The 12,953-nt window shown below is 42.3% G+C and overlaps 1 protein-coding gene across 4 annotated transcripts in view; it reads right to left on the reverse strand.

Moving 5' to 3' along the window:
* Window positions 1-12,953, reverse strand: part of ARHGAP44 (Rho GTPase activating protein 44) — a 173,623-nt gene that overhangs the window by 124,973 nt on the left and 35,697 nt on the right. The gene's annotated exons all lie outside the window — the stretch shown is intronic.

Consider the following 12,953-nt stretch of genomic DNA (forward strand, 5'->3'; position numbering starts at 1 on the left):
GTTCACTCCATTGACACTTGCTGAACTGAAGGGAGAGCGTCCACAGAATTACTGAGTTATCGTGTGTGTTGTAAATGTCTGGCAATGGCAGCTATTAATACAGCTATGGTACAAATAAAAATGTCACAAATGGTGGGACATGCAACCAATTCCTGTCTTCCCAGGCACAGATAAATATCCTGCGGTTCATTAGGATAGTTGCATGGAGCATGAACCAATTTAGTTAATACATGCTTACTAAGAGCCTACTGTGTGCAGAGATTTAGAGGTACAGAAGACAAAGTGATGAACAAGACAAAGTCCTTGTCCTCAGAGGTTTAGGTTCTAGCAAGGAAAGAGAGATGATAAAAAAAAGTAAACAAATACATAAGAGTATCAGGAAGTGACAAAGGCTAAGAAGAGAATGCTGGGTAAGAGGGCGGAGTGTCAGGGAGTGTTTCTTCAGCCGTCAATCTTCTGGAGACCCTCCAACATTCAGAACTGAACAGAAGCTCTCCATACCGAGGACACGGTGAACTTGGATGAGAATGAAAGGGCTGAATCTGAGCCCAGCTCACAGCAAAGGTGGCCATCATTTTAGTTTTATTAGATTCTTGGAAAATCTTATAAAAGTACTGATTTTGTCAGTTCAGCTTCTGACAACAGCATAGCATCTTCTGTATGACCAAGCTTCCCACAGAACAATAAAGTCTGGGCAAGACAAACACACGACCACCTGCAGACGTTGGAGAATGAGCAAAAGTATGCAAAAAATGCAGGGAAGTTCAACACTTGGAAGAAGGAAATGGAAATGAGTGAGTTTCTCTTATCTAGCTTTTTGCCTAAGGGCAGGACACACTCTACACTATGAAGGAGTGGCAAAAACTTGATAAAAATCATCAATGTCACTGTCTCGAAGAACCAGAGAACAGAGTTCAAGGCTACCCTTAGTAGCTAAAAGGGAGAGAGTGCTATGGTTTTAACGTATCCCCCCCAAAATTCATGTGTTGGAAACTTAAGACCCAATGCACCTGTGTTGGGAGGAGGGCCCTAATAACAGGTGACTGGGTCATGAGGGCAGAGTTCTCACGAATGGATCCATGTCATTATCACAGCAGCAGGTCATGAGAGTGGGTTGTTATGAAGTGAGTCTGGCCCCTGGTGCCTCTCTCTGACTCCTGTGCTCACTTGCCCGTCTGCAGTGATACAACACAGCAACGAGGCCCTTGCCAGATGCCGGTGCATGATCTTGGACTTCCCAGCCTTGAGAACTATAAGCCAAATAAACTTCTTTAACAGTTATCCAGTCTCTGGTATTTTTATAGCAACAGAAAACAGACTAAGAGAAAAAATGAGAAAGCCAAAGCACAGTGGCCTCAAATCTGCATATAAACTCTTTCCAAATTTCTGCCTGACTCCTGAACTATGCATGTACAGGGCAGACTCCAAAGAACCCAGCTAAGGCAAATAAACTAAACAGAAAATTTCAGCTGCTTTCCACTGAGGGAAGGTAGAGTTTTGAGTCTGAGTTCAGTCAAAACTGCCTATACTAAAATAAAGAGTAACCAACACTCTATGGAAGACTATAACAGCACCCACAGTTTTTAGAATGTGTCAATCACAATATCCAAGATATAAATCAAAATTACTAGATATAAGAAACAGGAAAGCATGATGCAACTCAAGAGAAAAGTTAATCAACCAAGAGATGAACTAAACACTGGGATTAGCAGGTAAGGATTTAAAGGCAGCTATTATAACCACAGTCAAAGATAATTTAAAAAAATGGTTATAATGAATGAACAGATAGTAAACCTTACTAGAGAATAGATGCCACAGGTCTGAAGAGCAAAGTCAAGTCCAGGGAAGTCAATTAAGGCCACAGGTGCAGATAAGTACCCGAGAGAGGGATTGAGGGGTGGGGGTGGGGTAAAGGGTAAGGGGGAGCAGAAGGAGTCAGGGAGAAGGGTTAGAATTGGAAAGAGGTCAGAAGACCTCAAGGCCAACAAAATCCCAGCATAATTTCCCTTAAGCAGTGGCAACAGGCCGGGCGCAGTGGCTCACGTCTGTAATCCTAGCACTCTGGGAGGCCGAGGTGGGTGGATCGTTTGAGCTCAGGAGTTTGAGACCAGCCTGAGCAAGAGTGAGATCCCGTCTCTACTAAAAATAGAAAGAAATTATATGGATGGCTAAAAATATATAGAGAAAAAATTAGCCGGCATGGTGGCGCATACCTGTAGTCCTAGCTACTCGGGAGGCTGAGGCAGAAGGATTGTTTGAGCCCAGGAGTTTGAGGTTGCTGTAAGCACGGCTGACACCATGGCACTCTAGCCTGGGCAACAGAGTGAGACTGTGTCTCAAAAAAAAAAAAAAAAAAAGATATAAAAAAGTAGTGGCAACAGTAGGGCAGAAAGTACACTCATATGTTCTCCGTCATGGGTACAGGAGTTACTCATACAAAGCTTCCACCATAGGCAGTTGCTGAAAATGTGTGGGCTGGGGTCAGAGGAGAGCTACACGAATGGGATAAACAAAGAATTATCGGCTCCCAACCTCAGCATAAAGAACTGCTGCTCCAGCAAAGCCTTGGCGTTGGGAGAACGTACAGCCCTTCTGCATCTGGCAGTTGACGGGAGGGAACAGAAGTCTGGGTGGCCTGAGTGATGATGATTTGTGTTAAATGGGCTACATCCCACATACCACATCATGCTTCACTGTCACTGTCACATGCTAAGAGTTTAATATACATTAATTCCCACTTCCTGTTACACTTGGGACAATTATTTTTCTAAACTCCTCAGGGATGGGCATTTAGGATTTAGTCAACATCACATGCTACCCATATTGGCTAGGCCAGAGGTTCTCAAAGTGTGGTCCCTGATCTTCAGCATTAGTAGCACCCGGAAATTTGTTAGGTATGCAATTTATTGGGGTCCACTCCAGACCTACAAACTCTGGAGCCCAAGAATCCGAGTTTTAATAACAGGCCCTCCAGGTGACTCTGATGCTCATGTGAACTGGAGAACCACTGCTTAACATCAGTGTTTTTAACCTTGGCAGCATGTGTGAATCACCTGGGAAGATTTTTAAAACCCCAGTGGCCAGGTGCGCCACAGACAAATGACATCAAACCTTTGAGGGCAGGATCTGGCCACCAGTTTTGGCAGCTCCCAGGCAATTCTTATGTTCAGCCAAAGCTGAGCTTCATGGCTACACAACACCACTCTCTTTATTCTCCTTATCCCAGAGATCATGCAGAATTACTTTTCTTTACCCAAACTAGTTATGCTATTTCAAGCTTCCTTAGCCCTCCCTCTACTCGGAGGCTCTTTTCCAACATGTTTGCACAGGTCATGGTACCCCCACACAAAGGGGAGGGCATGTTCACCACGGGCAACAGCAGGGCTTATGCAGACAGGGCTGTCTCCTGTAGCTTCGTGACTTGGCCAGGAAAGCCAGAACTTACTCTCAGGTTAATTTCTGTCTGGGACGTGAAGCACCACCCCTTCCGTGTGGCACCCTGAACAGGTGAAACCTGCAGTCCCCTTTACAGTGGCACTGAGTGGGACCCGTCATCTGCTCCCCCAAGGAGCAGAACCTCCCTTCTACCTCCATAGCCCAGATGAACCACCCCAGCACCTCTCCTCACTCACCTCACCTGGCTATCCCAGGTGTGTTCATAGGCTCATGGAAGAAGGAAAGGTGACCTGGGATACAAGGTGCATCCCAAGAAATTAGAGGACAAAGAAAGCAATGAAAGACGGATGAGATGAGGAGCATGGCCAACTAGCAACAAACACAAGTGGTTCTCTGACCTTGGCTCCCTAGGTCAGCATCCTGAGCTCTAAAAGGTGCTTGGTGCTTGTGTGTATAACTTGCCATTCCTTTTAAATCTAAGATCAGAGTAAAACCAAGACATGGCAGAGCCACCATGACAAAGCTAAAAACAAAGTCCAAGGGCTTTCTGTCCACAGTAAACTGCCTAACCACATGCAAGCTCCCAGACTACAATAGTGAGGGGTATTTGCACTATGGTGCACTACAAGATAGGTTATTAAGACAAGATCAATATACAATGTTGGAGATATAGGATAAAATAAGATTATTATGTTTATTATTAAACTTCCTGATGACAAAAAAAAAACTGCTGAAAATCTAAAGCCATACAAGATTAATTAAGAAATCAAATTTTAACAAACACATCCACAGCAAATGGCAACAAGGCAAATGTACGCTGGTGTTTCACTGAAGAACAGTAAAGGCTGGGGGATGTGCCTAGAGCTGGACTCAGTGTATCTGAAACTTTTACAATTGAGAAAATAAACATTTGAGTGTGAATAGTGGTTGTTATTTCTTCCCCTTTTTAGGTTAGTCTTTGGGTCCCAGAACAAAACAAACATATTACTTACCTGTGGATATCAGTGCCTGACCTGTGTTATTTCTGGGTTAATGTCTTAACAGTATTTGAAAATACACATCACCTGCATGAAGATAAGGCATAATTTGGAAAGAGAAGAGGAGCCAAGAAGGAAAAATTAATATCCTTGCCATTTAAAGTACTGAATTCTTCATATTTTAATGACAACAACAAAAACACTTGAAGCCTAGGGTCATTCGTGAAATACCTCTGCTAAATCTCTGCAGGTTTCTACTCATCCGGTTTGAAAAACTCTAAAGCGGAATGTAATCCAGCCAAGAATCTACAAATAATTCCCAGCAAGTTCAGGCGTGGGCATAAGTAAATGTATCTGAGACCAAGTCTCATCAGTTTAAGTAAAAGAACATACTACATTATGGCATTTTCTTTTCTTGAGAAAGAACTGTTGTTCATAGCAATTCAAGGAGAGATCATTTTAAACAAGTTGGATCTCACTGCTACTAATTAAAGCTCACAGGACATGGCAAAGGACCCACAGGGTGACCGAGCAGAAAGCTGGACCCAGTTCAAAGAGACACCCTGGAAAGAGCTAGGGACACTAAAGAGGCACATGCTGGAAGGGAACATGATGACAGCTCTCGATGTTGAGCTAGGAAGATCCCCACCTTCACAAAGTAAACCCCTGGGAAGAAATAAGATATCCTGAGACCAGATGATGACAAATGGCCAATCCTTTTTTAACTACTGTGCCAACTATTCAACAGATGAATAAACAGTCTAGCAGTGGATCTTTTTGCTGTTGTCATTCTAATAAGTAAAATTCTCAGAGAACCTAATTAAAGAAGGTGTGGTAGACATGAAATAAGGTAATGAACCTGGTATACATAAACTAGTTTTCAAAATTGGAGTTGGGAAGGAGAAGGTGAGCAAGGCTCCCAAATCTTCCTGTGTTCAAATCACAAATTCAGAAGGAATTTTCCCAGTGAGGCTCCTCACCCCAGATTTCCTCTAACCACCACCAAATACAGGACTGATTCACTGTAAGACAGGGAGCACTAGGGCACTTTTTAAAGTTGGAGACCACTGAATACTGGTGTGGAAAAGGCGTAATAGTCAAAGATGAATATACAGGTATATGCAACAGAAAGTCGACCTCTTGGAAAATGCAGGTACTAAAGGAAAAAAATCTACAATATTCAAAACTTTACTTAATTATTGGATATATTTTCTTTCAGATGTTTTATATGCACATGTAGGAATTTTGTAACAAAAACTGTAAATACACACAAACATAAAGGTGTCTTCTACTTTTTTTCTCACTTACTATTTTCCAGGGAAATGAACCTTCTCAGGTCTTGAGAAATTCTGTCAACACACCAATTTAATGACAATGATAATTTTAGGAATTAATCTTCAATGATCAAATTGTTTTTTACAAAATGTTATTGAAATATTTATTATGGTGAGGAAATGAACCATAGAAAAAGCCACCTACTGGTTTACCTATTATCAAAGAGAGATGGAAAGGGATGGAGTCTGGTTGAGGGCACCAAGCACAGGCAACTTCAGGGTGACGGGAACATGGATCAGTGCGGGGGTGGGGAGTGGGGGGAGGCTGGGAAAGTCAAAGGATGGCTTCTGAGTGGAGCACTCATCGTCTTTGCATATGAGCTTATAAACCTTACTGTTTACTCAAACCATCAGTAAATAAGGCAGGGCCCGAACAGCATGACACTATAAGCCATTCCCCACCTCTAACCCCCAGTGAGGCCCCCAATCATAATAATCTTATTTACCCGCTTCCACTCACTCTAATAACACCAGCATCCCACACATCTCCTTGTATTGGCCACAAAGTCACTGTCAGCCCTTGCCTAAGCCATGCACGTTCACTGGCTCCACCATGTGCCCACATCTATAGGTCTAGTGGTCTGATTAGAAAAAACAAAATGAGGTTAGCCTTCCATGACTTATTCTTACTCTTCTCAGGCTGGCTCCTACTGACCCCCGCTTCCTTTCCTGCATTTCCTCAAGCCAGCTCATTAATCATTTGTTGTGGCATCTTGCTCGGGACTCGAGTCAAGCATGTCAATCAACTATACATTAAAAAACCCTTTCTTCTTTACAAAAAAAAAAAAACAAAAACCTAGCATGACTTTGCTCAGCTCTGCTCTTCAAGCATTTCTGTCCTTATCAACAAGTCCTTAAAAGTTACCAGTCATTCTCACTTCTGGGTATATAATTCCAAAAGAATTGGAAGCAGGATCTGGACGAGATACTTGCACACCCATTCACAACAGCATCATTCACAATAGCCAACAAATGGAAGCAACCCAAGTGTCCACTGATGGATGAATGGATAAACAAAACAGGGTACATATAGACAACGGAATAATATTATTCAGCCTTAAAAAAGAAGAAAATCCTGGCACATGTTATGATATAAATGAACCTTGAGGACATTAAGTGAAATGCTAGGCCAGACACAAAAAGACAAATATTGTATGATTCCACTTAGATGAGACAGAAAGTAGAATGGTGGTTGTCAGAGGATGAAAAGAGAGAAAAATGGGGAGCTATTGTTTAATGAGTACAGAGTTCCAGTTTTGCAAGATGAAAAAGTTCTGGATATCTCTTGTACAACCATGTGAATATACTTAACACTATTGAACTATCACTTAAAATAGTTAAGATGGTAAATTTTATGTTACAGTTTCTTTCTAATTAAATTTTTTTTTAAATTATAGAAAAATAGAAGTTACCAGCCATTGTTTGGCAATTGGACCAGGCCAAGTGACAATGTTAAAAACGAGGTAACATTCTCTTACAAAATCCGAGGCTTTCACTCCAAATCACTAATGATCATTTTACCCTTTTAAGTCAGAAGATTACTGTTCTTGGGAGATAGAAGACAAAAATGGAGGAGTCTAATTTTCCCTTTTCTATTTATCAACTTTTATTAAACCCAAGGAATTGATTTATCTTTTCTGCCCTTTATCACAAAGCCCAGAACCTGATATTTCTTATTCTTCATCTTGTTTGAACATGACCAAAAATACTCTGATACTTCTTTTTCTTTGTTTTGCTTGAACATGACCAAAAATACCCTGATACTTCTTATTTTTCGTCTTGTTTGAACATGAGCAAAAATACCCTACATACATGCATGAGTGTACACACACACATACTTGCCTTATTCTTGAGGGTGCTGCAAGCCTCTACTCAATTGGATTTTAGGTTTTCAATTAAAATTCATACTGACACCATTTGGTCATTTATATCTTGCTTGAAAACCTTTCCTTCATGTGTCCTTCCTAAATTAAACTTATCAAAAGACTAGATGCTGAAGCCACAAGGGTTTCTATGTGATGTTCTTTCTCTGAATCACACAGAATCTCTCTTTCTCTAACGCAAGATTATTTGGGATGAAGAAAAATGCATTTTGTTTTTCAGACCTTTCCAGCCCTCATAGCAAGCTTCTCTGTTATAGTCTCCTTAGCAACCAAACACTCAAAACAATTAAAAGCAATTAAACTTGCAATGATTAGAATACACTATACTTTTAAAATCTAATATATGAAATGTGATTATAGATAAAACAAAATTATATGTCATGCATTTACATAATTATTAATAAAGGGATACTAGCATTACAAAGGGAACTAAAAAAGAAATTTGAAGTTTCTCTAAATTGTCTATTTCCCAACGATTTCTTCACCTTATTTTCCAAAACTCAAACGTTATACCTCTTCTGAGAAAATCACTATTACTAGAAAATAGACTCCACGAGGGAAGGGACTGTGTCTTTGTTTGCTTGTCTTATTCAAAGGGTAGATGCGTGGAATGGGACTGGTTTATGTCCGATACCAGTACAGTGCGGGAGACTTACTAGTTGAATGAATAAGTGAAACTCATAACTGAGTGCAGGATTCCAGTGTCACTAAATGTTAAAATGTTGAGTGTTACAGCTAACTTTCCAATGCTGAAGAAATACACAGCAGGCATATTTCTCATACAGAGAATGTGAACCTAACCTATATGTTTAGTATGTAGCAAGGAGCATGTTGTCACTTAGACACATGGAAGGAGGCACAAGGATGAGAACAACGCAATGAGACTCGATGGCTGAGCACAAAAAGCCAGAGAGCAGGTGGTGGGGAGGGGACAGCAGAGCGGTGCCTGACAGTGAGTACTTAACATCTAAACCAGCATGAGCAAGAGCGAGACCCTGTCTTTAATAAAAATAGAAAGAAATTATCTTGCCAACTAAAAATATATATAGAAAAAAAAAATTAGCCAGACATGGTGGCGCATGCCTGTAGTCCCAGCTACTCAGGAGGCTGAGGCAGGAGGATCGGTTAAGCCCAGGAGTTTGAGGTTGCTGTGAGCCAGGCTGATACCACGGCACTCACTCTAGCCCGGGCAACAGAGCGAGACTCTGTCTCAAAAAAAAAAAAAAAGAAAGAAAAAAAAGTCTATAAAAGTGTAGGTCGGGAAAAGTCAAAACTCAAAGAGGAGGATGGGCGGGACCAGGGGGTGATCCAAGGGGCCCAACAGGCATCACAGAAATAACCCTCTTCTAGATAACCAGGTCTGCAACGCCAAGGGCAATGTGAATTCTACAACATAGAAAAGGAAAACACACAAACAAAATGCACAGGAAATAGTCAAGAGAGTCAGGGAGGATGTGAGTTTCAGCTGGCTGGGTATCAGCTTCCCGGCTCTAAAACAGGGGGAATTGTGCCCCCACGTCACAGGAGTATGATCAATACAGATAGATGCATGTTTAAAAGTTCGGCAACACGAAAACTCGTTTGCAGGGCTGAAGTCCTACACAGACACAGGGCACTATTCCTGCCACTCGAGTCATTCTCAGTAATTCTTACTGTTTCCTCTTCCTGCCCCGCCCTCAGCCCCCTCCCACAGCACTGCCCTCTCAGATCAAACAGAGGAGCAGAGAGAAGACCATCCCAAGCTGCGTCTAGAGAGGACCCTCTCTCCAGTTCTGCCACAGCCTGGGAATGGCAGGGAGACACAGGGGAGCCCTCAAGTAGTCCTGAACTTGGGCACAGAAACCGTGATTCTAAAGAGGGAAACACAGGTATCTGCTGTGGGGGAAGGAAAAGACCACAGACTGATTGTGCAAGGTTGGGCTGCTAGCAGAACAAGGAAGACCTGTGATTTTATAACTTGGAACCAAGTTCATTCAAGAAACCAACCATGAATGGTCAGGAATGATCCCTACAGACGTCCTGTGTTTCACCTCTGCCAACAATAGAGGTGACAATGCCTCTCTCCCTGACCACACTCTAGCCAGGCTCCCCTCAGCCCTCTTCTCAACTAAGCTTCAATCTTGGCTTATAAGAACTACAGACTCTCAAAGTAAATGATTTCACCCAACCTCCTCCCCAAATTCGTTAGATTTAACAAAGACTAACAGTTTCTAACAGGTCAAGGTGGCACTCTTAGGATGAATGCACTCAACCTACCCAAAGTGCCTGCCTGAGAAAGGTCAAGGCTGCCACTAGAATTTACTGTTTTCTAGCCAGCCGCTGACCACTCTGTCTGAGACCCTTCACTATTAGGTTGGTAACAAAAGTAATTGCGGTTTCGGACCCATGAATTTTAAATCATTATAAATAGGATCAAACACATCTTTATTAATCAAAATAGGAACCATTACAATCAACACATTTTTGCCAACGAGAAATGTTTGTTTATTCCTCTAGCGTAAAAATCCATGCTTTGGGATTCCACAAACTCTTGGGAAGCATTTTCTGCATCCTGCTGGTTGTGGAAGCGTTTTTCCCTGCAAAAAGTTGTCAAGATCCTTGAAGAAGTGGTAGTGGGCTGGCGAGAGGTCAGGTGAATGTGGCAGATGAGGCAAAACTTCGTAGCCCAATTTGTTCAACTTTGGAAGCATCGGTTGTGCCATGTGCTGTCGGGAGTTGTCTTAGAGAAGAATTGGGCCCTTTCTGTTGACCAACGCCAGCTGCAGGCATTGCAGTTTTCGCTGCATCTCTTCGATTTGCTGAGCATACTTCTCAGATGGAATGGTTTCTCCAGGATTCAGAAAGCTGTAGTGGATCAGACCTGCAGCAGACCACCAAACAGTGACCATGACCTTTTTTTGGGTGCAAGTTTGGCTTTGGGGAGGGCTTTGGGGCTTCTTCTTGGTCCAGCCACTGGGCTGATCATTGCCGGTTGTTGCATAAAATCCACTGTTCTCGAACGTCACAATCCAATCAAGAAATGGTTCATTTTTGTTGCGCACAAGAAGACAAGATGACACTTCAAAAGAGGATTTTTTTGATTTTTGGTCAGCTCATGAGGCACCCACTTACAGAGCTTTTTCTCCTTTCCAATTTGCTTCAAATGCCGAATGACCGTAGAATGGTCTACGTTGAGTTCTTCAGCAACTTCTCGTGTAGTTGTTAAGAGGATCAGCTTCAATGATTGCTCTCAACTGGATGCTGTCAACTTCCGATGGCCGGCCACTGCGCTCCTCATCTTCAAGGCTCTCATGTCCTTTGCAAAACTTCTGGAACCACCACTGCACTGTACGTTCGTTAGCAGTTCCTGGGCCGAATGTATTGTTGATGTTGCGAGTTGTCTCTGCTGCTTTACGACCCATTTTGAATTTGAATAAGAAAATTGCTCAAATTTGCTTTTTGTCTAACATCATTTCCATATATAAACAGCAAGTAATAAGTCACTAGCAAAAAGAAATAAAGCGAGAAATGCACAATAAAGTGATGTATAACATAACCACATTTATTTAAGAATGTATTCTAATATCAACTGACAAATTTCAACAATGCTAAAACTGCGATTACTTTTGCACCAATCTAATACAAAGGGCTCACAATTGTGAATCTTTCCTCTGTCCCTTTGAGATGCACCCTACAACTCTGGGGTGTCTTTCTCAAGGAAAGGAATGGAAAGCCACTGTTTTGAAATGTGATCATCAGGAGAGACAGGGCCTCTCCGGGAGGATGGGAGCCTCACTCCTCGGATCCCTGCCAGCTGACAGACACAGCTGGTATAATCCGCGTCACTGACCAACCCTCAGCAATTTTTCACTCCCCTGGCTCGACTGAACCTACCTACTCCCTCAGCCTCCCTTTAAAACCCCTGTTACCTCCATACAAATTGAAGCTGGGTCCACTTGTAAACTAAAATAAAATCTTAAGTCCCCCGGCAGAATGAATGGATCCCCTCTTGGCCAAAACCCAGAAAAGCTTTGAAGCTGAATTGCTAGCCACGAGGAGAAGGGAGGTCAGCCAGCCTGGTTATGCCCTATTCCTTCTGGAGTTATGCTTTGTAAAAATAAGATTCAAAATCATTAACAAGTCTAAGCTAATGTAAGACAAAGGTTAAACCACACCTGCCGGTCATCAATTTACTTAATAGATCTCTTGAATTTCAGTACATGCCTGGCATTTGTTCTGCCTTTTCAGGTCAAACCAATGCATGCTTTCCATGTATTGATTTATGACTTTACGTGTAATTCCCAGCTCCCTAAAATATATAAAACCAAACTGTAACCCAACAACGGCAAGACCACTTGCTCAAGGCTTCTTGTGAGTGGCTCTCTGGGTCACAGTCGCACATATTCAGCTTAGAATAAATCTCTTTAAATTATTTTACAGAGTTTGAGTTCCTTCTGTTGACACAGTTCAGCTGGCCCCCCCCACCCCTTCCTACTACTGTAGTGTATTACCCATTAAACTCTGTCCCTGCCACTTTAACGGGTGTCTGGTGCTGTGCACCTTTGATAGGGATACACAGGTGACTTTGGTGAAATAACAGGAGGAATCATAGCACAGGGCGCACAGCACAGCATCGGGACTCAGGCAGCCCAGGGTCTGACTGCTGGGCTCGTCACCCTAGCTGTGTGGCCCCAAGATGTTTCCTTGAATCTGTGAAAGGTGGCACCACTTCCTACCTCACAAGAGTTGTTGAAGAATTAAATGAGATAAGGTGTGACAGGAATTTAGCACCATGTTCTAGAACACAGTAAGCCTTCGATAAATAATTCCTAAAAATGCCAGGAGGAATGACCCTCTGGAAGAGTTCATAAAAACTGTGCATGTGGGTAAAACCCAGACAGCAGAATGTAACACATTTAAAGAAAAATAACTGCAAACTTGAAAGAAGCCGTGTCCCCACCAGACAAAGTCAATTTAAACCCTCACTTTTCTGCTCTGACATAAGGGATAATGTCCCTTTAAACAACCTAACTGATCTACTTTCTGAAAGCAGGCAGTTGCTAAGTGTTGCCAAGGGATACAAGCTAAGCTTGTGTGTAAATTAATCATTGTGTGTAAATTAAGCAAAACACCAGATGAGAGCTGTCTGGAATAGCTCCCTATGGAAAGAAAAGAAATAACAACATATTTATTAGATTTTTGTTTAGCTGCTGGAAAGAAAGACCTCACGGGGTACCTAACCTGAGTCCCTCATTTGGCAGTGGGAGAGGCTTAAGCGTCCAGGGGTAACATGACTTGCCCACGGTCCTGAGGCAGCTAGTGACTAGACTGGACCTCCAAGCTCACCACACCTTGCTGATTCTTGGACTAACACTGTTCTGGAA

Source organism: Lemur catta, chromosome 15, assembly GCF_020740605.2.
Source record: "Lemur catta isolate mLemCat1 chromosome 15, mLemCat1.pri, whole genome shotgun sequence".
Lineage (NCBI taxonomy): Eukaryota > Metazoa > Chordata > Mammalia > Primates > Lemuridae > Lemur > Lemur catta.